Source organism: Lissotriton helveticus, chromosome 1_1 (assembly GCF_964261635.1).
Source record: "Lissotriton helveticus chromosome 1_1, aLisHel1.1, whole genome shotgun sequence".
In the NCBI taxonomy this organism is placed as follows: Eukaryota; Metazoa; Chordata; class Amphibia; order Caudata; family Salamandridae; genus Lissotriton; species Lissotriton helveticus.
In genome coordinates this window covers 137496534-137524436 of record NC_136057.1, presented here as the reverse complement: position 1 = coordinate 137524436, position 27903 = coordinate 137496534, and the positions used below count along the sequence as shown (strand labels likewise).

The window sequence follows — 27903 nt, the reverse complement described above, 5'->3', positions numbered from 1 at the left end:
TTCAAGCTGAGGAGTAATGCGGTAAATTCTTTAGATGTTGCATCCTCAGTAGGGTCGCCGGGCCAGAAATTAAAATCTCCAAGAACTATCACTGAGGTGTTATTGATGGACAGAGTGCCTAGGAGTTCCTGCAATGAAATAATAAAACCTGGGGAAGACTGGGGAGGGCGATAAACCAGGACACAGGTAAGAGGAGTTTTAAAAGAAGTAGACCGTACTACTAGGCACTCTGACGTTGGCAAGGAGGAGGAAGCCAGCGTCTGAAAGTGTAGCCCCTCGCGTGATATTAGGGCGACTCCACCCCCCGTCTTCCCGTTTGAACGGTCGGCGCGGGGGGCAGAGTACGAGGGGGGAAGGGCCGCCAGGACATCAGGAAGGTTGTCCTGGCGGTACCAAGTTTCCGTTAGGAAAAGCAAGTCGGGGCACTCCGTGTCCAGCAGATGGAAAATGTCAGTTTGATGCCGCACTGCGGATCTGGTGTTTAACATAAAAGCAGAAATAGCAGGGATAGGGGTGGGGGCACATGGACTAGGGGCAGGCGGTATGATAATAGAAGGAGCAGGTCTAGGCCCGGGCAGGAATGGGCCAGGACGAGCAATACCATGTGTTGTAATACTAGCAAGTGTGGCGGAATCTAATGAATAGCCAGCGTGAAGGGAGTATAATACTTGCGGGGAATAAGTACGCAAATAGGCGTGATGGCGTGGGCCTGGTCCCGGCCTGGCGCAGACGGGCAGGACTTTGGCACGACTTCGGCGCGAAGTCGGCGCTCCCGCTGCGCTCGTCCGCTGCGCTTCCGCCATTGCGTCATTTAAATGTGAGAGGAAGAAAAACACTGGCCCGCTGACCTGCCAGTCGGCCAGCAGGGCGGAAGTGAGAATGACGGGGCGAGGGAGGGATTTCGTGCTCGTGTGGCCACCGCCGCTGCAAACGGCACAAGCCGTGGCGGATCGGTGCCTGGAGCCAAGGTACAGAAAATAAAGGAAAACGTTGCGCCGAGGAGCGGCGGTCTGAGGCAGGTAGGTACAAAATTGTTAGCAAGTCAACAATTCAGCAACCAATACAAGTGACAAATAAAACAGAAACACAGCGCGATATTTCTAGACTGTACAAAGTTTAAAATTAAGAGTCAGAGGAGCGCATAGCCTCAGAATAGAATAGACTCACAGGTATTTAAATCCATCAATTCAGAAGGAATGTCTACCAACTCCATATTATTATGAACAGCTCTAGCAGGGATTTTGTTTTCATTTAATTTATTATAGCAATATATACAAATAGGTTGATCAGAGCCCAAATCAAAACAATTTTCAACCAACAAATAAGTTGAAAAATCCTTCCACTCATTATTATTTATCTTTTCGCTTTTTACATATAAATCAACTAATCTAGTCTGATGCTTATAATGAGTTCGTCGACAACAAACACAAGAAAAATTAGGCCTTTCACTTGAATTGACTTTAAACTTTATAATTTCATTTTCAAAATTTTCTGTACTTAAAATCTCTTCATTTTCTTCTACATTACCTTCTATTACTGGATCAATTTCTGCACTGACCTCTTTTTCACCAAAGTAACAAAACTCAATTTCATTACAAATGTTTTTGACATCTAATTCAGTTCTATGCAAAAGAGCACTATTTAACTGTTAGTTTAAGTGCTGGACTTTTTGCATAGTACAACCTTCTCACTAATTTCCTCACTTTATTATGATGCACTGCTAACATCCTAAAATGGTGAAAAACACTCTGACATACTTTTCTTGAAAGACAAGCCAATGAATGCCCTTGCAAACCTGTTTTTTCTCTCTCTCTACAAGGATCTACCTCTTGTAAAATTTTAATTTTTTGTTTCACACTTTTCTTAGTATATGTCCGTAAGAAATTGCGAAACAAATCAATTGATTCCTGTCGGACACTACAAATACTACTACAATTCCATGTATACAATGGAGCCTTAGGACATCTCCCTAAAACTTCATTTGGTAACACCTCTTCTGTATTTCTAGGCACAATCTCTTCTTTTTCAACCGGACAACCGTCCTTCACCTCATATGCTCGACCACTGGTGTCAACTGCATGCACCAAATCATTATCTTGAAAGTAACTTTCTTCATTAAAAAATGGCTCAGAACTTGAACTATGCTTCCATTCTCCAGAAAAAACATCACAGAAATTAGTTCGATTAATTACTCTCCTCCACTTACATTTTGATTTGAACACATTGATTATCTTATCAAGTGTACGAATTCTATTCATTACTAAACAAAACAATTTATTTTTCACTTTAAATGCTTCATCCACGATCTTAACTATGTTTTTTTTCTTGTAAAAAACAGTCTTTTTTTTTTATACCTCTTTACATTTTTTAATACATTTTGTAAAACATTCGTCTAGGTATTTCAGAAAATTGCGTGCTTCTTTTTGTATGCAAAGTATCATCTCCTTGTACAGGTGTAACATTTTTAGAAGGACATCCTGGTTTTTTTTAAATTACAGGTGTTTCATTGTTCTTTCTGAAAAAACTTTTTTTTTCTTGACATTTCAATAAGTTCCTGAGAAAATTTTTAGATTGCTTACCAGGAGCATTTTTCTTTTTCTCTGAAGATTTTATTTTGGTTGGTTGTTGATTTTCTTTTTCCTTAGTCCTTAATTTTCTTTTGTAATTTTTTTCTCTTCTTGCCTTAGAAGGCATCTTTTAGTTTATTTGTATAGATGATTATAATCTGTAGTAAAGAAAAAATAACATATTATAGACCACTACAAACATATTACACATCAATTGCAATAAGTAAACAATATAAACACTAGTATAAAACAAAATGCTCATTTACATTACATGTGCTTTGCTTTCTGTCGAAAACGATTAACTAATTAATGTTATGTCTTGTTTATATATAGGTTGTCCATTTTTGGCCTGTAGATACTTTGAAATAATATCAGCAGAGACACACATACTGCTTGCAGAGAAAGAGATGGTAGATTACATGTAATATGGTGGACATGTGCCTAAGATCACACCAAATCTATTGTATTTTCAATGCTTGTTTACTTTGGTTCCATCAACAAGGCATTCAGATGTGTCACTCATTTGCCATAAATTCTGAATGTTAGCACTCTACTTGCTCATTATATCAAGCTTCACTCACAGTGTGATCTTAGGCAGATTAGTAGGATTTTAGATATAATGTACCATGTCTGTCTCTGCCAACAGTATGTCTGAAAACGAGGTCGAGATCTATTGCATTTTCAATGCTTGTTTACTTTGGTTCCATCAACAAGGCATTCAGATGTGTCACACATTTGCCATAAATTCTGAATGTTAGCACTCTAGTTGCTCATTATATCAAGCTGCACTCACAGTGTGATCTTAGGCAGATTAATAGGATTTTAGATATAATGTACCATGTCTGTCCCTGCTGACAGTATATGTGACTCTGCCTAAGATCACAGTGATGGGTGAATCAAGCTTCAGTCACAGTGTGATGTTAGGCACATGATCAGAATGTTAAATATAATGTACCATGTGTGTCTCTGCCAACAGTATGTCTGACAACGAGGGCGAGGTCTATTGCATTTTCAATGCTTGTTTACTTTGGTTCCATCAACAAGGCATTCAGATGTGTCACACATTTGCCATAAATTCTGAATGTTAGCACTCTAGTTGCTCATTATATCAAGCTGCACTCACAGTGTGATCTTAGGCAGATTAATAGGATTTTAGATATAATGTACCATGTCTGTCCCTGCTGACAGTATATGTGACTCTGCCTAAGATCACAGTGATGGGTGAATCAAGCTTCAGTCACAGTGTAATCTTAGGTACATGATCAGAATGTTAAATATAATGTACCATGTGTGTCTCTGCCAACAGTATGTGCGACTCTGCCTAAGATTACATTGATGGGTGAATCAAGCTTCACTTACAGTGTGATCTTATGTAGATTAATAGGATTTTAGATATAATGTACCATGTATGTCTCTGCCAACAGTATGTGTGACACAGAGGGCGAGATCGATTGCATTATCAATGCTTGTTTACTTTAGTTCCATCAAGAAGGCATTCAGATGTGTCACACATTTGCCATAAATGTTAGCATGTTAGCATTCTAGTTGCTCATTATATCAAGCTTCACTCACAGTGTGATCTTAGGCAGAATAATAGGATTTTAGAAATATGTGTGACACATCTGAATGCCTTCTTGATGAAACCAAAGTAAACAAGCATTGAAAATGCAATAGATCTCGCCATCGATGTCACACGTACTGTTGGCAGAGACAGACAATGTACATTATATCTAAAATACTATTAATCTGCCTAAGATCACACTGTAAGTGAAGCTTGATTCACCCATCATTGTAATCTTAGGCAGAGTCACACATACTGTTGGCAGAGACAGACATGGTACATTATATCTAACATTCTGATCATGTGCCTAAGATCACACTGTGAGTGAAGCTTGATTCACCCATCACTGTGATCTTAGGCAGAGTCACACATACTGTTAGCAGAGACAGACATGGTACATTATATCTAACATTGCGCACACGGCTTGTAAATATGCCAATTAAACCATTACATTATCTCTGGACCAGCATTAATTTCAAACATTGCGCACGCAGCTTGTAAATATGTCAATGAAACCATTACACTATCTCTAGACCAGCATTAATGTCAAACATTGCACACGCGGCTTCTAAATATGCCAATGAAACCATTACACTATCTCTGAACCAGCATTAATGTCAAAGATTGCGCACGCAGCTTGTAAATATGCCTCTCTTTTTTTGTATATTCTATCTCAATTTATGCCATTAAAAAAAAGCTTTAAACATCTCTCACGGCATTTCATATTCTTGTCTGGGTGCCAATTTTATTATTCTGCATGCAATTTCTGCTTGCACCCATGTCAATCATTCCGCAAGAGTCTTGTAAATATGCCCTCTTTATCTTATACTAGCAGCCCGTCCCGACCTTGTCCGGGTGCAACAGGCTTCCCCGACCCCCGCCCGCCCCGACATTGTGCTGCAGCCTGAGACCCCGCCCATCCTGTCCCCTGCCTGCCCCGACCCCCGCCTGCCCCGACATGGGTCCCCTTACCTGAGCCGCCGCTCCTCCCGCCTGTCCGCTGCTCGCACCGCCGCTGGCCTATCCGCTGCTCCTCACATCACCGCTCCTGCCCCGTGCCATGTCCGCCGCTCCTCGTCGCGCTCCTGCACGCTGCTCCTCCCCACGCTCCTGACGTGAGCACGCACGTCGCGGCCGGCGCTACTTCGGAGAGACTACTTTTTTTTTACTTTAAATTTTTTAAATAACGTTTTTTTAACATTTATATAGCCTATAATCATCTACACACCCTGACGATTCCAACGGTGTATTGGGTGTGTGGATTGGCGCTGTGGTTCCCGAGTTTACCCGCCTCAAAGGCTGAAAGTTCTTCCTTTATTATAGTAGTATAGATTCCATCTCAATTGATACCATTACTGAAATACTTTATGCATCTCCCACACCATTTCATATGGTTTTCTATCTGCTATTCCTATCCCTCTCCATACATTCACTGCTTCCACCCATGCTAAAGGTTGCACAAGGCGCTTCAAAAAAAGGAGCATATTTACAAGTCCAATGAAACCATTACACAATTTCTAAACCAGCATTGAATCCAAGCATAAAAAACAATGTATAAAGAAGTCTACCTTATAAACACACAGCTAACATTATGGAAAAAGGTAAAAATATAATTTCTTAATTCACACAGACACTCACTGTGATACTTGTCAAAAATCTTTAAGCTCTCTATCTTTTTTAAAAGAATCATTACTCACCTTTAAAAATGCTTTGGAAGATGTAAAACAGTGCCAGTCACAGTCAACAGATATTCTTAAGCAGAATCTCTGAACAATGCTTCCTTCACTGGAGCCTTTCAATAATGGCACAGATTCTTTCTCATTTCAGACCCATATTCTTGTGCATAGCCAATAAAAATTGTTCCCACACAAATTCAAAACTAAACTTCACATTTCAATTGGTTGTACATTTCAAGACTTTGAATCTCACATAACATTCACCCATCCCCCCAGTGCTCATTCACCCTGTAACCATGGTAACTCCCTCTTAACCCAGCACACAGTTCACAAGTTCATCATACTATGTTGCAAAAAAATCCATCAAGGCTGTTTGACCTCTCAATCTACTAGCTAATGAAATGCAATGTTTCTTTAAATGACTTTTTCTCAACCATTGAAAAGCATGCACCCTACTTTTCAGTGGAAATTTTTAACAAAGCTCCAATCAATTATGGCTATTCAACTGCACTGATTCACAACCACTTTTTTTCATAATCAAACTGCCATTTCATTTCCACAACTCATCTGACTAGAAGCACATCTACCTTCAAAATGACAAAAGTCTGGTTTGTGGGTCATTGCTATGTCCACTGGAGTCAAAAATACGCAGCTAACAGAGGAATTTACAATCTTGATTTACCAAATGTGGACATTGTATGGATTGGACAGAGAGGATTGAGGAGTCACCAATTGATACCATTGGTAAAATCCTTTATGCATTTACCACACCCTGACCTTATAATTGTGCACTGTGGTGGAAATGACTTAGGCACTTTGACTGGGGTAGGTCTGGAAATGCTTTTAAAGGACATCTTTGGGCAATTGATGTCACTTTTTCCCAAAACTGCCTTGGTATTTTCTAATAGCCAAAGGCAAAAATGGAACTGGTCCAACCAATTTTATCCACAGATTGAGAAAGCAAGGAAACATGTAAATAAAACTGTTTCTGCATACCTCAGAGACTATGGTATGGGTTCCATTTACCACAGCAACTTGCGTTACAACATGCAAGACATCTATAGGAGATGGTGTGCATTTTACAGATGAGGCGAATAGAGTTTTTCTCTTGAATATAAGACTCTGCATTGGTACCTACTTGTAGGTACAAAAAACACCCACTTAACACAACAGCTCTTTTCAGAGCTAACTTACCTCTAAACCCTCTACATTATTTTTTTACTCTATTTTTTTACACTGTTTTCCCCGTGGTGCGCTCAGGGTGCGCGTACCGGAGCGCGCACCTGGGATGGCACCCAGCGCTTACCCCGCGAAAATTTAAAAAAATAAAATAAAAGTTTTTTTGCCCTTCAAGGTCCTTCTAGACCCCCCTCAAAAAACCTAGGGGGTCAGGGGGTGTCTACTCTGCCCCCTTTTAATTATTTCCCCCTTTCTTTTTCACCTCTTGTGTCTCAATTCTACCGAGACACAAGATGGCGGACTCTCCGGACTGTTTAGAATGTTGACAGACACCCGACAGCCAATCAGCTTTCCGCTCGCGCACTCCTGTAGCGCGCCAAGTGCGCTCCCTGGTACACGTACCTGTAAGCGCTCGAAGCGCGCATATAGATATATATGTGTTTTTGAAGTAAATTTAAAAAAAAACCACTGTTGCAATTTTCAGCAAATATAGCAAAGGCACATCTGCGTACCAGTCCCTACAATTTTGCCAAGTTTGGCGTAATTCCGTTCAGCGGTTCGGGCTGTAGACTTGTCAGACCGTCCTATGGAAATTAACATGGGGAAAACACGTTTTGGCACCCCCCTTTTTTCTCAGCCCCCACTTCACGAATCCCCCTGAAACTTTTAGGGAAGGAGCGCAGCGGAGCTGGCCATAATTTTGGAAAATTACACACAAATTCCTCAACCGGCGCCAGAGTTATTCCCAATAGAATGTTGCGGATTTCCTATGGTAGCCAATCCTAACTATAACTACCTACTGGCGACTGCCAGTAGGTAATATATATATATATATATCCCAAAATGATGCCCAACAGGGCTCGTTTTAAAACAAAAATGGATATGAGCTCTTTCCACATATTCTACTGTATAAGATGTTTATCAAATTTTGTAAAATCACTGGTATCAACACCATGATGTTTCAGAAGCCTTGTGATCTTAGTGAGTGTCTGCTACAGGCTAGCAATCCACTCTGACAAGAAATCTTGGTCTAGACTCCAGTCCAGTTTACCATCTGGCACCTTTATAGGAAGATCATTATCTTGGCCAGAGTCTGATATCGAAAGGCATGGTCAAGGTTGTGACATTTACAAATAATTTCTGTCATTGCACTGAAAAATTGCCCGGGATCATGTCCATTTAAGCTGGGTGGTCACAGAAGTTTGTCATTTTAAAAATTGGGTCATGAGTCAAAAAAGTTTGTTAAGCACAACACTGTCTGCATATCTAACACATCACCTTCCTCTGTCTTTAAACTCTCTTTTTCTGTATATAGTTCCTCGCATCCCCCTTCACCACACTCTCATGCGTTCTCTTTATCACCCCTACATACTATCTCTCTACCAGTAAAAACAGCATTCCTTTTCATGACTCTGATGCTATCAGAATTTCGATAATGAAATTCCTCATTCGTACAAAATGGTAATTATAATTGGCACTTGTATTTAAATAGCACTTACTACCCTTGACAATGCCTTGGAGCACTTTACAACAGGCAACAATGCTGCTCTGCAATCCAATATTAGTGTCTTGTCAGTAGTTACTGTTGGTTATTAGGATTCGTCTTGCATTCCTAAGGAAACAATTCCATGTATTTACATCAAGTTCTATGTGGTAGATTACATTGATCAGGTTTAGGTGTGACCTTTAGAGAGTACAGTATCCCTTGTAAGTTCTAAGTAAATGGTACCCCTGGTACCTAGGGCACTGGCACTGAAGAGCTACCCCAAGGGTAGCAGCACAAATTGTGCCACCCAAGTACCAAGGCCCTGCACTCTGCCATTGAAGACTGTGTGCCTTGGTGCAGACAAAACTGAAGAGTCGACATGGCACACATCCCTGTGTGTTATGGCCACAAGACACTACGTGGGACATAGGTAAGACATCCCTCTAGCAGGCCTTAGCCATAAAGCAGGGTACACTATATCTCATATGCGGGCTGTGAGAAACTGGCTTAGCCTATGTAAGTGTAGCACCCTGCACTATCCAGACAACCCTTATGGTGATTTTAGCGGTCTTACATTTATTTTTATTTTATTTTATTTTGGGTTTTGTATAGCACCTGAATCACCCCCTAAGAGGTATCTCTGCGCTTTGGACGGTGCTGCTAGAAGGGTTGACGGGCAAAGTTAGAATAGAGTGGTCTTAAGAAGTTTCCTGAAGCGTAGATAGTTGGAGGATGGGAAGCTGGTTCCAGTAAAGGGGATCAAGGTAGGAAAAGGATTTCCCACCTAGTCTCGTTTTCCTGACCCTGGGGACTAAAAGCAGCAATTGGGTCCTGATAGGAGCATAAGGCATAAGCTTCCTAGAAATGTAAAGAGGGCTTTTGTTATGCAGGATTTTATGGACAATACAGCAGACTTTGAATTAGACACACTTGCAGATTGGGAGCCAGTGGAGCTGTTGGAGAAGGGGAAGGGAGGGAGTTTTGAACGGAGCATTCGTAACGAGGCGAGCAGCAGGGTTCTGGACCACCTGCAACCTGCTAAGTGAAGACTCATTTGCAGACACCAGGAGAGCGTTAAAGTAGTCGAGACGGCTCATAACAATTGTCTTATGAGGGTTTTATGGGTATATTCTGGAAGAAAAGGAAAGACTCGACGTAGCAAGCCCAACACATAAAAGCAGGTGCGGTCGTATGGTCAGCATGTTCCTTTAATGTTAAGGCACGGTCAAGGCGAATGCCTAAGTTTTTAACTAGGGCCTTAGGGCCCTGAGGGGCACCAAGGGCAGCTGGCCATCAGTCTGGGGTCCACAGAAGAGGGGCATCTCCACAGAGCATAATCTCTGTCTTCTCTGCATTAAGTTGGAGAAAATTGCTTTTCATCTAATGAGCAATGGCTGTCATTCCCTCCGAAAAGGTGGACAAAGCCTACGTGGAGGATTTGTCAAAGGAAAAGAGAAGCTGGGTGTCATCAGCATAAGAAATGGGCAGGAAGCCGCAGGACCTGAGGAGGTTGGCCAAGTGGGCAATGTAGATGTTGAACAATGTAGGGCTCAAACATGAGCCCTGAGGAACGCCCGTGGTTAGGTCCATCGTCTTCGACCAAAAAGGACCTAGATTGGCAGTCTGGGTACCACTGTTCCCAATAAGCTGCGCGTGTGAGCACGCGCGCACAGAAGTCATTCTTAGCGCGCAGGGAGCTGTAGGTAGCGCGCACTCCGGGACACCATCGCACCACCGCTATCAAAGTGCGAGCGGCGCGAAAAACTGCCATTTCCTCGTTGCGGGATTTGTATTAGTGCTAATTGCAACGCACACCAGCAGGTGTGCACTAAAAGAAACGTAATGTGGCTCGTCTAACTCTCGTAAGGAAACGTTACAACTCTTCCTCACAGTTTGCAAAGACCACACACTATAGTAACGTATTTCCTCGATTAAAATCTACGGAAACGATTTCTGGTAATATAGTCTTTAAAAAGTCGGCTGCAGCTCACACGCACAGAATAAGTAAAAACCCTTCATACATACAGTAAGAAATGTTTCGGCATCACCATCTCTAACAAAAACATATGGCTGTATAACAACACAAAATACCAATCTAAAGATGCCCAGGCAGACACATTCTTCGCAATAAAGTATTCTCATTAGGTCCTGGGTAACTCACTGCTTTAAAAATCTGCATAGTCGAAATCCGGAACCAATCACATTCAGCCTGCCTTTTCCTGAGACACACGGATTCCCTGCTCTCTGCTCTTGAAACAGACAGAGGACCAGGGGCGTAACACAGACCCCCTCTGCCCTCGTGTTGCCGAGGGGCGGGGGGGGCACGCTCCAGGGGCCGCCTCACTTCATCAAGAAGAATTAAGGCTCTTAATAAATTAAGTGGTGCACTGCACACGCACGCCTGGGCCCCGAGGCAGGAGAGAGGCTCCTCTCTCAGTATATTTAAATAGCGCAGTGCACACGAACGGCCCTGGCCGGTCCTCTGCTCTGCCTCTGAGCCTCTTCACTCAAGAATAGGTGACAGAGAATAAGACTGAGAGGAGCGAGGTGAGGTCGGTGATGGGTGAACAAGTAGAATGAAAGGAGAAAGGAGCGACGAAGATAGAGGAAATAAAGAAGGGGGAGAGGCAAGTGCAAGCAACTTTATTTAAAAGCGCTGCAATAGCTTTGGAAGAACGTTTATTTAAAACGCTGCAAGACATTTATGTAAAAAAGAAAGTGGCAAGATATTGGAGAGACAGTCTATCAAGCACACAGCAATAACTTAGACACTGTCCACAATGTCCACAGAAGTAGCAGTTTGAATATGCCCCTTCCTCCGTGAAGCTGGAGTAATTTGATGAACAGGGGAAAAAAAAGTTGAACAAAACGGATTTAGGGGGCCTGGTTAGTCGGTGGGAAGAGCAGGACAGTAGCAACATTGAGTGATGAAGATGAGATGAAGCATGACGTGAAAAACAAAATTGCTAGACATTAACTTTATGCTGTTGATGAAAAGATTCGTGGACTAACAAAAAGGGTGCTTGGTGGCTGAGGCTGTGAATATTTTGCAGTATGATTCTACTCAGGATTCACATGCTATGCATAGTTCCACCAGCTGGTGGGTGGGTGAGGAAAAAAGCATGCAAAAAAAGTATTTTGCATTGGCCATAGGTGCAGTCTGTATATTTAATAACAAGGTTGCCCATAAGGCCAGGGTTCCCTACTGAGTGCCCATTAGCTTCAGTTTATATTTCCCACCATACTATTCAGAAGCACTATCCAAATCACAAACAGAAATAATTTTCCAATATCAGTCCCAGAAAGAGTTTATAGCAACCCTTGAAATAAGAAAACAGAACATGAGCAAAAAAGTGCAGAGGATCTAAAAACACTGAAAACTGACATGAATACAATTTTTTCCAACGTGCTGCGAGAAAACAGGGTTATGTTTAGTGTCTGTCTTTTCTTGATGTTTCATTTTCTGTCTGCCTACTGTGTAAATGATGTTACCTAAGCAGGGCCGGCCTTAGGCATGTGCAAGCTGTGCACCTGCACAGGGCCACCAAACCCCAGGGGCCACCACGCCAATATATATCCCTAATATAATAATCCTCTGAGGATGGATACATATTTGCGTGGTGGCCCCTGGTAGGGATTTGGCGGCCTCCGGCTCTGTTCCACTTCCAAACACCCTGAACCCCCCCTCTTCCGGGGCCCCGCCCGGACCCCCTCTTCCGGGGCCCCCTACCTACGCTCCCTGCCCAGGGCCGCCATAAGCCTAGAGCCGCCCCTGACCTAAGTTAGGCTTGCATGATGTCAGCAATCAGTGCCTCCCTCATGATAATATTATTTGTTACAACTGCACTCTTTTTAAACCAAACTGTAGTGCAGATTGTTCATAGTAGCACAAAATATGTAGACTACAGTCCAAAGATTTCGGTTTTCAGTAGTGACAAGAAAGGTTTACACGTCAATTGCAGCAAATTAACGCAATGGAACAATTTTCCCATTCTGATGAGAATTAGGAAGAGGAGCCATAGGTTAGTATCTGCTCAAAAAACAATTCTGACTTTCTCTAAAAAACTATAAACTGGCAATGTCAAAAACAAAAAAAAACATGGGAGTCCAAATCGTCTGGACCAATACTGCTTCTGTTGACACAAGATGACAATGAAACACTGCAAAGATGAATTGATGAGACACTTTTCAATTCGACTGGGGAAGCAGATTAAACTTAAACCAAGGCTATATCCCTTTAGATCTTAAACTGAACTTAAGTTGAAAGCAAAACTTTTTGATTAACCGTTTAATGGGAAAAAACGAGTTCCTAGTGGCATTGAATGGACATCATCTTTTTTTAATGAACCACATCGTCTTGAAGGCCATTCAGAAATGATATATTTACCACAACATACCCAGGAATCTGAAAACGATGTACCAGACAACACGAAGAAAATCAGCAGTATACTAACGAAAACGAATGGAGTTTGAAATAATAGAGCATTGAATGCCTTTAACTGTGCGAAAAAGATCAGTCAACTCTGCTTCTAATATAGGTCTACCCCTTAATAGAGAGCCATAAACAAGACGGAGTGGGAAGGAGATTGAGATGGTCCATTCATGCAGTGATGCATTTAAAACTCCTGTCACCCAGCTGGTATTGACATCAGGAGTGACAAAATATGAAGGAGATACTATAATGTATGCTTAAGCATAAACAACAAGCACTGGCATAGCCAATAGATCTCGCCTACAGCTTTGCCAATATGTCTTAGCCATGTTGTACAGCAGTATGGCTGCTATTCAGTATGGCTAAAAATTACTGGTGCAAAGTGGCGTGGAGTGAAGCTTTCTAACGTGGAGTAGAGTGTATTGTTATGGAGTGGCGTTGAGTTGAGTGGTATGGTGTGTTATGAAGTGGTACATAGTGATGTGGAATGTAATTTAGGAAGTATAGTGTCGATCTAAAATGTATCTGATGGCCCTGATGCAGACGCCAGCATATGAGGGCTATACTCTATACTACTAAGCAAAATAACGTTAATAAAAACAAAGTCTCATTGTTCTCTTAAAAATGATAGCATTGCCTCAATACTGATTTTATCATGAACAATGCCCGGGCTGTTTGACGCTAATGTTCTACCCCACAACCAAGGCCAAACTAGTAATCAAAACCAACCCTGGCAAAGTGCTTGGCCGCCCCCCCGGGGGGTTGAGGGTGCCGCCGGGCTCTTTGCCAGGGCCGGTTTCCGGACGATTTTGTTACAGGGCTGATTTTGCAGCTATGCTGCAAAAACAGCCCTGTAACAAAAACAGCCTCCAGGGGCCCCAAACCAGCCTCCACCCGTGCAACGCACCGGGGATTGCCTGTTGCCTGCTACGGCCAGTCTGGCCCTGCCCACAACCAACCTCCGAAATTAAGACCGGACATTTTGACCTTACTACCAGTGAAACACCTAAATCAACGTTTACACCCTTGTTAGGATAGGACAAAAACATATTTGAAAATATTCAACTTCACTCCTAGAACACACAAAAGTTTAAAAATAAAGGCTGCACATTGTCCACAAAAGAAGCAAATACTCTACCTCTCCCTCCCTCTATATCTTTCTCCCTCCCTCTATCTATCTCCCTCCCTCCCTTTCCCGCTCTGTCCCTCCCTCTCCCTCCCTCTAACGCTCTCTCCCTCTCTCTCCCTCTACCGCTCTGTCCCTCCGTCTACCTCCCTCTCCCTCCCTCTCCCTCTACCGCTCTGTCCCTCCCTCTACTTAACTCTACCTCTACCTCCCTCCCTCCACCTCTACCTTCCTCTCCCTCCCTCTACTTCCCTCTCCTTTTCCCTCCTCTACCTCCCTCCCTCTACCTCTCCCTCCACCTCTCTGTCCCTCCCTCTCCCTCTAGATACCACTCCCTCTAGCTCCCTCTCCCTCCCGCTCTGTCTCTACCTACCTCTCCCACTCTGTCCCTCCCTCTCCCTCCATCTCCCTTTCCCTCCCTCTCCCTCCCTGTCTGTCTCTACATACTTCTCCCGCTCTGTCCCTCCCTCTTGCTCTCCCTCTACCTCTCTGTCCCTCCATCTCCCTCTACCTCTCTGTCCCTCCCTCTCCCTCGACCTCTTTGTACCTCCCTCTATCTCCCTCCCTCTACCTCTCTGTCCCTCCCTCTCCCTCTCCCTCTAGCTCCCTCTCTGTCTCTACCTACCTCTCTGTCCCTCCCTTTCCCTCCCTCTCCCTCTACCTCCCTCTCTGTCTCTACCTACCTCTCCCGCTCTGTCCCTCCCTCTACCTCCTTCTCCCTCTACCGCTCTGTCCCTCCCTCTCCCTCTGTCCCTCCCTCTCCCTCTGTCCCTCCCTCTCCCTTACCCTCCCTCTACCTCTCTGTCCCTCCCTCTCCCTCTTTGTACATCCCTCTATCTCCCTCTCCCTTGCCCTCCCTCTACCTCTGCCCCTCCCTCTCCCTTTAGCTCCCTCTACCTCTACCTCCCTTTCCCTCCCTCTACCTCTCTGTCCCTCCCTTTCCCTCCCTCTCCCTCTACCTCCCTCTCTGTCTCTACCTACCTCTCCTGCTCTGTCCCTCCCTCTCCCTTTCCCTCCCTCTCCCTCTATCTCCCTCTCTGTCTCTACCTACCTCTCCCGCTCTGTCCCTCCCTTTCCCTCCCTCTACCTCCCTCTCTGTCTCTACCTACCTCTCCCGCTCTGTCCCTCCCTCTCCCTTTCCCTCCCTCTCTGTCTCTACCTACCTCTCCCGCTCTGTCCCTCACTCTCCCTCTCCCTTCCCCTCCCTCTCCGTCTCCCTCTACCTCCCTGTCTCTACCTACCTCTCCCGTTCTGCCCCTTCCTCTACCTCCCTCTACCTGTCGCTCCTTCTCCCTCTACCTCTGTCCCTCCCTCTCCTTTTACCTCCCTCCCTCTCCCTCCCTCTACCTTTACCTCCCTCCTTCTACCTCTCTGTCCCTCCCTTTCCCTCCTCTACCTCCCTCTCCTTCTACCCTCGCCTACATCTTCCTCTCTGTCCCTCCCTCTAGCTCCCTCTTCCTCTAGCTCCCTCTCCCTCTAGCTCCCTCTCCCTTTACCTCCCTCTCCCTCCACCTCCCTCTACCTCGCTGCCCCTCTCTCTCCCTCTCCCTCTCTGTACCTCCCTCTCCATCTACCCCGTCTCCCTCTACCTCCCTCTCTACCTCCCTCTCCCACCCTCTACCCCCTTCTCCCTATCTCCACTTCCCTCCCTCCCTCCCTCCCTCTACCTTCCTCTCTCTCTCTCTGTCTCTCTCTGTCCCTATCTGTCTCTGTTGCTATCTGTCTCTGTCCCTTTATGTCTCTGTCCCTTTCCCTATCTGTCTGTTTCTGTCCCTATCTGTCTCTGTCTCTAGGCGCAATTTTCCAAATTCTGAATGTGCTTACATCCAGGTGCGCAACGCCTATTGGGCTCAAAGGGCTTAAGCCCCAGCTTCCCCCCCCCCCCACTTACCCATTCGTTTGTGGCAGCCCTGGCTGAGACAGCTTCCCGGGCGCGCACACAGCCACACCTGAGTACTTCACAGGTCTTCCATTTACTTGTTAGTGAGGCTTTGTTGTTTTTTTCACTCCTTCACCCCGTACTACGAGTACCACCGATGTAATTAGTTTACACAACTTAAAATACTTTTTAAGTGCTTTGAACTTGTATTTGCTATTTTGTCAGCTAAAAATTACGGCAAACCTAACCACACAACATAGTATAGTTTAACGTGGCACTGTATGTGTGGAAATGCACCATCTTTTCAGATTTTTAAGCAAAAGTTTGGAGGGATATTTGGCGCTGCACACACGCACAGTCTGGTTCCTGGCGCACATAGCCATGGCTGCAGCGCACAGAGACCCTACACTGCCGCACACAGAGGAAAAAAATTAGAGGGAACATTGCTGGGTACGTGAGGACAAGAAACGCATCATCCACTGAAGGGCAGGTCCTCTAAGTCCAAACTCCTGAGCAAGATCTGGTGTGAGACCGTGTCAAACGCAGCAGAAAGGTCCAGCAGCACGAGAATTGTAGAGTGGCCACTGTCTAAGGTCACCCTGATGTTGTCCGTGACCTCCAACAGGGCCGTCTCCATACTGTATTTAGGCCTGAAACTGGATTGAGAAGGGTGCAGGCTGCCATTATTTTCGACATGGACAGATAGATGTTGATTAATGTTTTTTTTCCAGAACTTTGCTCAAGAGAGGTTGTAGGGAAATGGGGCAGAGGTTAGAGAGCTCTTCCGTAGGAACCTTAGGATTTTTACGGATAGGGATTACCTGTGCCGCCTTCCATTCTCGTGGGAGATGACCCTCTTTCATAGAGAGGTTGAGGATTGTGCCTATGGGTGAAGAGAGTTGGTTGGAAAGGGAGGAGGCTACTTTTGCAGGGATAACATCCAGAGAAGAGCCTGATTTTACAAAATGAAGTAAGGCTGCCACCACCTCTTTTGACATAGGGTGGAAGCTCTCCAGCAGTTGAGTGATGCAGATACTGTTGGGTCGGGGGACAATGCAATCAGTTGCTGGCTCCCAGGGGGAGAGATCTTAACATAGATAAGTTACATTTTATTTGAGAAATACTGGGCGATGTCATCACAGAGAGCTTGAGAGGGGATCTCAGGGTTATCATAGGCCTTGGGACTGGTGAAAGATTTCAGTATTTGGAATAGACTTTTTGGACCGTTCTCTGCCTCAACAAACTACTGGGCGATAAACGTTTGGCGCGTTCCTATTATATTTTTTGGGTTGGAGGAGTGGGCAATCTTGAAGTTGTCTTTGTCCCTCGCTTCCTGGGACCTGCGACAATGTCTCTCCAGAGTTAGGGGGAATACCAAGCTGATGGGGAACGCCTAGCTGTATTCGGGAAAGATTTGAAAGGCGCAAGAAGGTCAATGGCACTTGTAACCGCCGAATTGTACCTGGCTAGGCCCTCCTCAGTGTGGGAAGGTTCAACTTCAACTTCCCAGGGTGGCAAGAAGGCTTCCTGGAAGCTATCCGGGGAGATCTTATACCATTGTCTGCAGACGTTGGGGGCGGCCGCAGGGGTAAAGCAGTCCGGCAATGACCCAGAATAGTAAATTCAATAGATGCATGGTCTGACCAAGTCAAACGTTGTGGGGGTTCACACATGATACAAGGGGCGTTGGAAAAAATTATATCCAGTGTGTGACCCGTGTGACCCGCAGAGTAGATCGGCCCATCATTAGGCTTTGTTAGGCCTAGAAGAACCAGGTCTTCAAGGAGTAGCGATGTGTCGGGGATGGTGTCACATTCACTGTGCACATTGAAGTCTCCCAGCAGTAGGAATTTATTAGTCAAGATTACATGGGGAGCAATTATTTCCATAAGCTGGAGTGAAAAGTCTGTCAACGGGCCAGGAGGCCGGTATACTAATGCACCTTTCCAGCTGAGTTGCAAATGGAAATCAATACGAAAGGCAGAAATTTCTATAGTGGCGTTACAGCGTTGCTCGAGTGTTGAGACTGAAATGCAGTCTTTATAAGTAATAGCAATTCCGTCCCCCCCACCCCCTTTTGAATGTCTGTCCATCCTTAGGAGCCTATAGCACGGTGGTAGCGCTGAGGCAATTGCAGGGGTAGAGTTAGGCTTGAGCCATGTCTCAGTCAAAAACCCTAGGTCAGGGTTTACTGAGGAGAGTAGGTCCCACACCTCTGTAGCATGCTTAGGGAGGGATCTCACATTACATAAGACACCTTTCCCTCGTCGGAGCCGCAGGAACCAAACCTCTATGCACCGCGTCGACTTGCCTTAGAAAGCTCTCTAAGTGGTAGCTCTGGAGAGCAGCCTTCAGGCGTAGTCCAAAAGGAGTATAAAGCAGCTTGTTTCACCAGAACATAATCTTATTGGTATAGATTAAGTGAAAAGTGTATTTATAAATATATGTATTTATTATAAGACACTCACTAACACATACAAATATCTCCTGCACGTAGATATACACAATGCACACAATACTTTGTAAATAAAACAAGTAAGTAGCACGGATACACAGTGGTAACCAGGGGGACCACACCATATACTAAAATAGTGGTTTGCGAACCACAACTCAAGTCAGATGGGGTAGAAGTGCCAGGGACCCAAGGACCCACCCGAGGTAAGTAATTGGAGCCCACGGAGGCCCTGTGCAGAGTGGAAACACGACTGCATGCTCAATACAAGTCAATGGACCCTGAAGAAAACCAGTGGAAGACAGACGTTCCGAGAGCCACCCCACCCGTGGATGCCCTAGGAACCAGGATACCTACACCAGGAAAGGCGGGTTGATAGGTGTGAAGTGGCTCCGGAAAACGCTGTCAAACTCAATGGAGGACTTCAGGAAGATGCCGCTGCTGGAGAAGGTGAAAGTGTCCAATGGAACCCAAAGTTGGATTCAAGATGAGAAGTACATGCAAGCAGAGGGGAGAGAGGCTATGCGACACAGAAGCAACCAGGAGGCAAGGAAGACGAATGGCCACCGATGTCAGGTATTGCAGGAGAGCTGACAGTGACCTTGGAGCTGAAGCTGTGCAGACCAGGCGGTGCTGTGGAAGACCAGGAGCCATTCACGAGCTGTCCCACGTCGGATGCCGAGAGTTGAGGGGTCGGTGCCCGTCGGGAGCGCCAACAAGCCTTGGCAACTGCAAACCAACGTGGAAAGCGAAAAAGGTGCAGTGTCGGGACCAGCAAGGTATAGCTGACTCCCCACAAGCAGGGGAGTCAGAGGAGGCCCAAGCAATTAGGGGAGCCCACTGAAATCAAAGAAGACCCTCGAGAAGACCCACGGGCTGGAGGCACTTATGTCTCAATAGGACCTCAAGCAGCTCACCAAAGATGCAGACCCACGGTGCAAGTGATGCGGTGAGGACGAAGATCTTGGTCACAGGAGATGCTTGAGGTTGGGGCTAATTGGAGCCCAAAGATCTTGGAGGGCAGGAAGCCAACAAGCATTTGTAACGGCAAGTCGATGCAGTGCACAGGGGTTCGGTTCCTGCGGCTCCGATGAGGGATACTGGCCTCAAACTTGGTGAGAGGACAGGGTAGGCCTCAAGGGATGTGAAGAACAACCACCTGTGTTGCTGAGCCTTTTGGAGTCTGTGGGAGCCCAGGATCAGCCAACCTGTCAGCTTCATAGCAGTGTCTGCAGATGCAGGATAGTGACTTTTTCACTTCAAGGGAGATTTCTTCAGGTGTCTTGGATGTCCACAGGCACAGACTTTGCAGCAGACTTGCAGGACAATGAGACCAGGAGCACCATGAGTCTTCCCAGTTGCAGTCTCTGTGCCCAGAGCAAGATCCATCGAAGTCCAGAGTGCCCTGACAGTCGAAGAAGTGGTGTCTTGACATGAATCTTGTCCCACGACGAATCTAGGGACCCACCTACAGGTAAGACCTTAAGTACCCTAAAGAAAGGGTTGGGACGATTCGGGGTTCCCTCCCAGGGGAGGGGTCGGGCAGTGGGGAGGATACTCCCATGTACTTTGTCCATTTTCACGCCAGAGCGCGATTCAACAGCTCCCTGAGCTGGTTTGAACTGGACTATGCAAGGAGGGCATCAAATGTGCCCTTAAGCAGACTGAGTGGCGATGGCAAGCGCCCCCACCCTATCCTAATAGATTAAGCCCTGTCTGGGAGGTAGTCACACATCCCGGTGACAAAATACCTATTGTCCTGCCTTCATCTGCTCGAGCTTGGCTCCGCAGCAGGAGGGCAGAATAGTGTCTCTGGTCGGCAGCAGCCATGTTGTGCTTTCCGGGTCTAGAAGACCGGTACCGGGAGCACTGAGGGCTTCCCAGAGGAGCATTAAAGTGCATTGAATCATACTCCCACACTGTTTACGGTGTGGGGGTATGATACCCACATGTATGATACACAAGAGTTTGTTACACCCAGTTTAAAGATGGTCATCGCGTAATGAAGCATGGCCACTCTATGTATCATAATGGCTGATGCACTTACAACCAGGGGAGAAAGGACCCCGAAGGTTGTAGGGATGTCCTGCTTATGCAGGGGTACCCTCGCACTTAGAACCAAGCACCCTGCCTTCAGGATTGAAAGGCCTGCTTTAGGGGTGACTTATAGGTTTTAAGTGCAGTGACCTTAGATATAGGGAAACCTATATCTGTTGTTAGTGGCGCTAGCACCAGCTACAGTTTACAATGGCAGGCCTGTAGTTACAGTTTGAGTGGACTCCCATGGGTGGCAGGATACATGCTTCTGCCCTTGGGGGACCCCTGGTGTACCTATGCCCTGGCTACCTCAGTACCACATACTAGGAACTTATAAGGGTACACCAGTATCCAATCTGGGATGTACCTAAGAACTTACCATAACCACTTTAGGGGAGAAAACACAGAGACTGTGGCCCTGGTTAGCAGGGTCTCAGTCAGACTAGTCAGAAATAGTTGGTTTCCTGCAGTCCTTTTCCTATACAACCTTTCTCTATTGACTTGCATTAAGCACCCAACACTGTGTTGGCACCCTGCAACCGGCTTCACCAGTGCCGCTGGTGGTGTATTGTTGGTGCTGCTTTGGACCATGCCCAGTGTTTGCTTCTAGGCCCGGAGACTGGTCCCCTAAGTCACTGTTACTTACATGTAGGCAGCATCTGCCCGATTGCCCCATTCTTTATAGAGTCGTATTGGGTGCCCGACACCGTATTTGCACCCGGCTTCTACTGTTGGTGCTGAACGGACCCTTGCACAATACTGATCCTAACTCCTGAAGACTGGTTTTGTAAGTCAACGTTACCTGTCTGTATGCTGAATGTGTTCTTACTCCCATAGGTTAACCCTGTAAAGTCTTAGAATCGCACTAAGTGTCCATTTTTTATTGTGAAATGTATTTCTACTGTAAAACGTATTTACCTGAGACAAAGTACTGTGGTTCTACGAAATAACTATAACCAAGTATTATTTTTATAAATTTGGTCTTGGATTCATTAATTGAGTGTGTGCCTCATTTATTGCCACTGTATGTACCACAAATGTTTAACACAGCCCTCTGATAAGCCCACCTGCTCGCCCCACACTACCACAAAGGAGAGCATAAGTATTGTCCACGTAAGCCTCTGTAAAGCCTCTGGGTATCCACTGGACTCTCTGCATACTATACCTCATTTTGGTATAGTATACAGAGAGCCAGCTTCACACAATGATGTTTAAAAGAGAGATTGTGATCTTTGAAAAAAGCAATGGGCAATTAGCAGATATAGAATAACAGGTAAAATGTAGGCAGGCATGTAACTTAGAGTAGACTGTGCTCAGAGAGAGGAGGATGCGGAGGATGGACAATAAGGAGTGATTAATTTGAAAGAAAATGAAAGCAAGAGTGGAAAATGTCCTAGCTATCGTAACAGAAATTTCAATTTGTATTAAGGACTCAGAGGCAAGAATTATGCTTGCTCTCCTTGTTTTATTTTTCACAGCAGCCATTTCACAATACCATCATAAAAACGATCTTTCCCATGAACCTTGGGGAAAGAGAAATAATAGAACATTGTCCAATCCTCAGTATTGTTCATAATAGCATACCAGAAAGAACAGATTTCAAAACCATCTAAACATTTTCATACTTATTACCAGGTACTGTTCTGGGAAAAAAAAGGTTATATGTATCCCTGGAGGGCGGGATCTGGAGTAACTTCTGGATAGAATAATCCTCACCTCCGAGTCCTTAATCGGATTGAAACTTTCAGTTACGATAGCTAGGGCACTTTTCATTCAATGTGTAGGAAGGTGGCTCTCTATTTAGTGCATTAAAAAGAAGTACACTATGTAGAGAGTCCAGTGGGTCCCTAATTGACTTGCAGAGACTAAAGTAGATATTACTAACTCTCTCTTTTGTGGTAGTATGAGCGAGCAGTTAGGCTTATCGGAGGGCAGAGCTAAGCATTTGTTATACTGACAGAGGCAATGAATGAGACACACACTCAAAGAATAAATCTGAGACCAAATTCGAACAATAAGCCTCCTTTTATATATGTTGTAAAACCATGAACTTAGTTCAAAAGAAAGTACTGTTTTTTGTTAGCAATTTTTACAGATAACTTTCAAACCCCTTGCACCTTAACACACAATGCAATCCTATGAGAGGAAAGATCATAAATGCATAAGGAAAGTACAGTCTGCTTAAAGGGTTCACCTTCTGGGTTTTGAGTTGTAGTGGGCCTAGGTCCAAAGTACTACCTGTGGTTCTTTTCACCTGAAGGAGGGTGTAGGTGAGGTGGTAGCTGGGTGCGCTACTGTGAAGGGGGGGGGCAACTGGAAACAGGCTGCACAGTGAGACTTGGAGACCAGTTTGAGAGATCCCAAACAGGGGCTTGGGTCACAAGTGGTCTTGGAGCAAGGGGGCACATCGGGTTCTTCGGTACCAGGGTCAGGCGTCTCGGGTGCAGAGTAGTTAGGTCGGCTGGGTTGGATGTGCTTAAATGCTACGCGCGTTTAGGGAGAAATAGCTGGCAGGGGAAAAATCAGAACGGCTAGGCCACTCAGGAAGTGGGTCTCAATGATACTGGCGTCCCTCGACGGCTGCTCGGTCATGGTTCAGTGAGAATCCGGACTAAACTCTCACTGTTGTAGAGTGTCCGGTACCGGGGGATTGGTGTTGCTTGGCTCCGGTTGTTCCTGGTGTCTTCACACTCAGTGGGGAGACAGATCGGACGTTCCAGAGTTCGAATATCTTCTTCTGGTCAACTGCGGCTTTGGTTGAGCCAGGGACACTATGCCTGTAAGTGCCTGCGGGATGCAGGGGAGTAGCTTCTCTACTCCAAGGGAGCCTGTCGGTGATTTTCAAGGTGCTGGCAGGATACCCAATGCTTTGGTAGTTTTCCAGCTTGCAAGATGAGTCTCTCTGTCATGATTGTCAAGAGGGGTGCGAGCAGGCAGGGTTTCGTGCCAAAAGCTCTCAGCTCTTCTGCAGTTTTGCCCGGGAGTTACTCTTCTTCATGCTTCTTCTTTTGATCCGTTGAATCGGAGTTTTTGGGTTCAAGGGTGCCACCTAAATACTCAATTTAGGGGCATTAAAGGGAGTGACAGGCAGTGCCAATGGGCTACCTACTTTGAGGGAGTATACTCCCTCTATATGACCACTTCTTGACCCTAGAAGGCTAATTCCGTCCAAAAGCAAGATGGGGAATTTGTAAAGCTGGTGTCAACATCAGCGAGTCTTCCTTAGGGGTGGTGCTGATTGGATGTGGGCACACCCGCAAATCTTACACATTTTCCAGTCTGTCTTGCCAACACAAAATTTGGTCAGGATTGGGGCTTGGCTATCTGGAGAGGCCTGGGTCGCACACCTAAGTGCCAGAGCCATTGTATACCTTCCCTGCCGGCAGTGCCTTTGACTGGCTTCAGGGCCTTTCCGGACCTGGAAGGCAGTTCCTGCTTGAGGGGTGTAAATACCTCCGCACAGAGCAGGCTTCGTTACCGGCCCTCCGAGAGTGATGGCCCTCACCTGAGGAGGTCACAAACAAGTCTAGGGTGGCTCGCTGGTCGAAACTAGTCAGACAATACACTAGTGGTCAGTAGGTTTTCAGGGGGAACCTCTAAGGTGCCCTACGGGTGCATTTCTTAATAAATCCAACATTGGCATCAGTGTGGGTTTATTGGGACCAGATTTTAAGTACCAAACATTTGGGGGTACAGTGAAGCCATCATGTAGCTGGGGAACTCGTAATCATGAGTGTCCAGACCATATACTCAGTATAGCTTCCCTGTGCACTTGTGGTATCTAAGAGTGAACTTAGATTTTCACAGGGGCACATCCACTCACTCTGCTCTTATATGGGTATAGTGCACCCTGCCTTAGGGCTACAAGGTGTGCTGTAGGGGAGACTTACCTATACCACATGCAGTGCTCTGCAGGCATGGCACATAGGGATGTGTATTATCAAAGAAGAGGGACGAAAAGGGCTATTTCGGGAGGGTCCAGCATACGTGCCCGGGAAAGTAACAACAAAGAAAGGTACGCAGTTCACAGGGGGAGGATTGCTCTGAGATAACAAACTAAATTAAAAATACCCAGGTAACGTATTAAGAAAGAACGATTGAAAGGGGGAATGGGATCCTCCCTTTCGGGACTTAAAACCCTCACACACCCAGCAAGCTAGGTGTCATGCTTCATCATATGGGTTTTTGCTCCTCGTCAAGCTGGCGGTGCAATGCCTGACGGGCACCCAGATGGGGCTCTTTGTCGGAGATCTTTTGTCCCTGCCAATTGGTGCATGTGGGTATGAGGGCCTAGTGGGAAAGGGTGTAGATGTGTGTGAGTGATAGTGGTGCAGAATAAAAAAGGTTAGGCAATCCACCATGTAGTTTATTAGCGGGGTTGTCTACCTTAGTAAAAGCAATATGGTGAGGTATACTTCCTGGTTCAATGATCCAGGGCAGTGTACTCTACCAAGTGGTCAATTAGTGGTTGGTCAAAGGGATATGTGACATGTCGATTCTTCACTTTTCTCTGCACCAAGACATGCAGGCCGCAGTTGCAGTTTGCATGAGCTTTACTAGGGACTTACATGGAGCCTAAAGTAGTGCCAGTTGTGGAACAATGGTACAGTTTAAGGAAAGAACACTGGTACTGAGTACTTGGTTAGCAGGAACCCAGTACACTTTCAGTCAGTTGCATCGGATACCAGACAAAAGGTAACCATGTCAAATTGGGCACTTTCCTACACAATGTCAAGACCAGAAATTAGAATTATGCTTGTTCAAAGCTTCCAGACCAACGAGCGAGGCCATATCAACCACTGGTTTAAAATAAAAACGCTTGAAGGTAGAATCTGAGCCCTACCTGCTGAATTCAAAAGGTCTACCAATCAGCCCCCAGGGAGGCTTTCAACACCATGGCCCCACGAGCGGAATGAGTGCCAAATTTAGAAATATCAATTCCAGCCTCCTGCATCACTCATCAAACCCATCTAGCGATGGTAGGGGAAAAGGCTGTGTGGAATGTCTTTTGCAAGTCAATGAGAAGTTGTTGTATACCAGGATGCCTGAACCCCTCTGTCATGACTTCGTATGCCTTGACACACCTCGCAACACAAAACCTTTGGTGATCATTGAATGCTGGGTAATAGATCATCTGTGAGTTTCACTTTGTGCGTCTATCAATCAATCAATCATGCCATTTGTATAGCGCACTACTCACCCGGGAGGGTCTCAAGGCGCTTGGGGGGAGGGGTATGCTACTGCTCGAACAGCCAGGTCTTGAGTTGTTTCCTGAAGGCGAGATGGTCCTGGGTCAGCCGAAGGGGGAGAGAGTTCCAAGTCTTGGCAGCCAGGTAAGAGAAGGATCTTCCTCCGGCGGTGGCTCTTGGGATGCGTGGTACGGCTGCGAGGGCGAGGCTGGTGGACCGTAGCTGGCGGGTGGGCGTGTAGAAGGTCAGGCGGTCGTTGAGGTACTTGGGGCCCAGATCGTGGAGAGACTTGTGTGCGTGGGTGAGGAGCTGGAACGTGATCCTCTTGTCGACGGGGAGCCAGTGCAGGTTCCTCAGGTGGCTGGAGATGTGGCTGCGTCGGGGGACATCCAGGATGAGTCGGGCGGAGGCGTTCTGGATGCGCTGGAGTCTTTTCTGTAGCTTGGCTGTGGTTCCGGCGTAGAGGGCGTTTCCGTAGTCCAGTCGGCTGGTGACGAGTGCCTGGGTGACAGTCTTCCTGGTCTCTGTCGGGATCCAGCGGAAGATCTTGCGAAGCATACGCAGGGTGTTGAAGCACGATGAGGAGACGGCGTTGACTTGTCTGGTCATCGAGAGGGAGGGGTCCAGGATGAAGCCCAGGTTGCGTGCGTGGTCGGTTGGCTTGGGTGCGGTGCCCAGGGCTGGGGGCCACCAGGAGTCGTCCCAGGCGGAGGGCGAAGATCCCAGGATGAGGACTTCCGTCTTGTCCGAGTTCAGTTTCAGGCGGCTGTCCTTCATCCACTCGGCGACGTCTTTCATCCCTTCGTGTAGGCAGGTTCTGGTGGTGTCGGGGTCTCTGGTGAGGGAGAGGATCAGCTGGGTGTCGTCGGCGTAAGAGATGATGTTGAGGTTGTGCTGGCGTGCGATGGCTGCGAGAGGTTTCATGTAGAGGTTGAAGAGGGTGGGTCTGAGTGAAGATCCTTGCGGGACGCCGCAGATGACTTCGGTGGCCTCGGAGCGAAACGGGGGGAGGCGGACTCTTTGTGTTCTTCCGGCGAGGAACGAGGTGATCCACTCCAGTGCCTTCTCTTGGATACCGATGTTGCTGAGGCGCTGGACTAGGGTGCGGTGGCAGACCGTGTCGAACGCAGCGGAGAGGTCCAGGAGGATGAGGGCCACTGTTTCCCCCTTGTCGAGCAGGGTCCAGATGTCGTCGGTGGCTGCGATGAGGGCGGTCTCGGTGCTGTGGTTGGCTCTGAAGCCGGACTGCGAGGGGTCGAGGGATCCGTTCCTCTCGAGGAAGGCGGTCAGCTGCCTGTTGACGATCTTCTCGATGACTTTAGCAGGAAAAGGGAGGAGCGAGATGGGGCGGAAGTTTTTGAGATCGGTGGGGTCCGCTGTAGGTTTCTTCAGGAGGGCGCTGATCTCGGCGTGCTTCCAGCTCTCCGGGAAGGTGGCGGTGTTAAAGGAGGCGCTGATGATGTTCCGGAGTTGGGGTGCGATGGTGGAGTCGGCCTTGTTGAAGACGTGGTGTGGGCAGGGGTCGGTCGGTGATCCGGAGTGGATGGTGTTCATCGTGCGGGCTGTGTCTTCGGTGGTCACCGTGGTCCAGGTGCGAAGGGTGGCGGTGGGGGGCATTGGTTCGACGGTTGGGTGCGTGGGTGGGGCGCCGAAGCTGTTGTGGATGTTGGCAATCTTGCGGTGGAAGAACGACGCGAGGGAGTCGCAGAGGTCTTGTGACGGAGTGATGTCGTTGGTGCCGGTGCTGGGGTTGGAGAACTCCTTGACGATAGTGAAGAGCTCTTTGCTGTCGTGGGCGTTGTTGTCCAGTCATTCCTTCAGGGATTTCTTCCTGGTGGTGCGGATGAGCTGGTGGTGCTTGCGGGTAGCGTGTTTGAGGGCGGTCATGTTGTCGGTGGTCCGGTCGAGGAGCCAGGCTTTCTCGAGGGTGCGGCAGGTCTTATTGGAGTCCTTGAGGTCGTCGGTGAACCAGGAGGCCTTCTTGCTTCTGGGTCTGCTGGGAGGGTTCTTTAGTGGCGCGAGGTCGTCGGCGCAGGCGGTCAGCCACTGTGTGAAGTTGCGGGCTGCTTCGTTGGGGTCCGTTGTGTTGGCGGGTGGGCTCTGGCTGAGGGAGGTGGTGAGCTGGTCTGCGGAGATCTTGCTCCAATTCCTGTGAGGTACCTGTTGCGGGTGGTGGTGGGTCGTGGATCTTTTGAAGCTGAAGTGGACGCAGCTGTGGTCGGTCCAGTGGAGTCCGGTGGCGTGGCTGAAGGTGATGTACTTGCTGGAAGAGAAGACGGGATCAAGCGTGTGGCCGGCGTAGTGGGTGGGGGTGTTGAC

General features: G+C 46.8%; 1 protein-coding gene across 3 annotated transcripts in view; it reads right to left on the bottom strand.

The window, feature by feature from the left end:
• LOC144771188 (aldehyde dehydrogenase family 3 member B1-like) overlaps nucleotides 1–27903 on the bottom strand; it is a 1013654-nt gene that overhangs the window by 532834 nt on the left and 452917 nt on the right. The window contains exon 3 of one of the 3 annotated variants that reach the window (XM_078655933.1): nucleotides 2580–2725. The exons of the other annotated variants lie outside the window; for them this stretch is intronic. The gene's annotated coding sequence lies outside the window, so the exon portion shown is untranslated. The remainder of the gene's footprint in view (nucleotides 1–2579; nucleotides 2726–27903) is intronic. 3 annotated transcript variants of the gene reach the window in all.